This window comes from Myotis davidii, unplaced genomic scaffold (assembly GCF_000327345.1).
Source record: "Myotis davidii unplaced genomic scaffold, ASM32734v1 scaffold758, whole genome shotgun sequence".
NCBI classification, from domain to species: Eukaryota; Metazoa; Chordata; class Mammalia; order Chiroptera; family Vespertilionidae; genus Myotis; species Myotis davidii.
This window is the reverse complement of record NW_006288951.1, coordinates 208,254-211,080: the sequence shown is the minus strand read 5'-3', so window position 1 is coordinate 211,080 and position 2,827 is coordinate 208,254.

Here is a 2,827-nt window from a genome sequence, read left to right as displayed (position 1 = left end):
ATAATAGTTGTCACTGTTGAATAAGTTCCTTCATATACAGGTAACCTACTCATTTAGGCCACTCACTTTACAAAGGACCTAAATCAGTACCTGTCTTACTAACCCAAAGAAACGTGGTGCATTTACCAAAAAGGTGAAAAGCAAAAAATAGTGGGAAACCACTTCAGCGAGAGTGTGCCAGGCAGAGAAGAAAAGGCAGCCAGGGGTGGGGGGCTCTGGGCGGAGGTCACAGGTACAGAGGGTGAGAGGCACTGGGGAGTCATGCAGACCCAGACCCTCGAGGCGGCTCTGCTGCCAGGTCTGGGAGGAGCTGAGAGGGAAGAGCCCCTCTGTCAGGGTCCCTACTGCCCTCTGGGGCCTCCAGTGGGGCTGGCTCGCCCCTCCCCAGAGCAGCCAGAGCTCTGGTGTGCAGAGAAGGCCCCTCCAGCCCTTTCACGAGGCAGCCTGGGGGAGGGGGGCACCCAGCATCCATCCCACAGAGGGGCCTTCCTTCTCTGCCTCATTTCCTCACCTGTAAAGTGGAGACTCCCCATACCCGCTGAGGCTCTAGTCTCCTTCCAAGTCCTGAAAGCTAAAGATAACAACAAGGCCACTCTTGTAAAGTGAAGGCACTAATGAGTGGAAAGGGCCTCTGAGCTATTCTAGTTAAACCCTCATTTTACACAGAAAATAAAAAAACAGGCCCCGGGAGGTAATATAATGTACCCACGATGAGCCAGTGTCCGAGGGCAGGGACAGACCCCCACACCAGGTGCCTCCAGACTGGAAACACTTTTCTCACCTTCTTTGCCTGCCCCAGCCTCACAATATTTCTCCTTAGCCTGCCATGCTGGATGGGATCGCACCAATAGGACCGTTTCTTGGAGATGGCTAATATGCATGTCCTTTGAGACAGACTTTCAATGGTTATAAATCACTCACACCTTAGTATGAATTCATTTGGCCAGCTGTTTTCCACAAAACTCAAAAAACAAAGGCAGCGAGGGGGTGAAGATTTTTAAGAAAGGGGCGGAGAAAGATATCATTGTGGATCCTCTCGCTATGTTCAGGGGCCAAGGGAGCTGCTATGTTACAAAGAGGAGGCCTGGTTTCAAGTCCAGTTTCACAGATTTATTCACTCTGAGCCCCAAGTCCCATCTCTGTGAAATGGCAGCAGTGCACTGATTGAATCAAGGTCCCTTCCAGACGGATATTCTAGTTTTCCCCATTATAAGGAGAGGTCCCAGGAAGGGGGTGGTCAGTTTTCCAGCTCCTCACCCCCACCCCAAGGCCCAGGACAGGAAGGCCAGGCCTCAGGGCCCTTCATCACATGGGTCAAGTCCTGCTGCCGGTCTCCATGAAGGCAGGAGGACGTGCTCCAGCAGGAGTCAGTCACAGAAGAAATTCTTGCCTCATCCTCAGAGTGGGAAGGGGCCTGAACCTCTCAGCCCACTCCATCTTCAGCTTGTAACAGCCTCTCCCAGGGAGCAGGACCTGACTTCCTGTGACAAACACAAACATCTGCTCCACGGTGAGTCCTGCTGGCTTACACAGCTCTCTCGTGGCCATTATTTCTCTCTTCTCATCTTAACAGTGCTTTGTTGAAGAGCCGCATAATTAACATGCAATGAAGTGCACAGATCTTACGGGTACAGCTCAGTGAACTCTACAAATGTATACAGCCTGTGGTCACCACTCACATGGAAATAATAGATAAGCCTTGTGATAGCACCATTTATTTACTGCCCTCCACCCTTCCTGCTAGGGTTGCCATATATGTTGCCTCTATATTTTCACTTTTGCTTTTAAACAGTAAAAAACATTTAAGTGGAAAAAACAACAATCTTTTATATTTGTCCACATTTACAAGTTCCAGCACTCTTCACTTCTTCCTGGGAATCTAGCCCTTGGCCTGCAGAACTTCCTTTATTATTTCTTCCAATGTAGGTCTCCTAGCAATGACATCTCCAAGCTTTTATTTGTCTGAAAATGTGATAATTTGGCTTCTATTTTTGAAGGAGATTATTATTAGACATAGACTTTAAGTTCACAGACTCTTTTGTCTAAGCCCTTTAAAGTTGTTCTTCAATTGCCTCCTGTCTTCCCTCGCTTCTAATAATAAATTAGCTATAACTCCCATTGTTTTTTCTCTGACTGTAGACTATTTTCCGGATGACTTTAAGATTTTCTCTTTACCTCCCTTTCTAGCTTGATTAAAATGTACCTAAGTACAGATGCCTTTCTTGTGTTTATCCTCCTTGAGTTTCCTGGGATTCTAAAACCTGTGTGTTGATGTCTTTCATCAAATTTGGAAAGTGTTCAGTCATTCCCTCTTCAAATATTTATTCTGCCCCATTCTTTTTCTTTTCTCCTTCTGGGACTCCAATTTTACATCTGTAATACTATTCAATATTGTTCCACAGACTTTTACTGCTCCCTTCAATAGTTTGTCAAGCTTTTTCTCTAAAGAGCCAGAGTGTAAATATTTTAGGCTTGGCAGACCAAATGCTGTCTTCCACAACTACTCAGCTCTGCCACTGTGGCACTAAAGTAGCCAGAGACAATACTTAAATAAGTAGGAATGGTCATGTTCCAATAAAACTTTATTTACAATAACAGCAGCAGGCCAGATTTGACCTCATGTGAAAAGCAGGATGATAATGACACCTGAAATGAAATAGTGTTCTTATACTGCATACCCAGTGCACAAACAGGTGTTCAGCGATGTCCATTGTCTGCCTCCCTCCTTTCTCTCCCCTCCCTCAGGCCGGTGAGTGACAGACACTTTTGTACCCGCTTCAAAGAAGGGATTCAGAATCCTGCACACAGCTATGCTTGAATATTATCT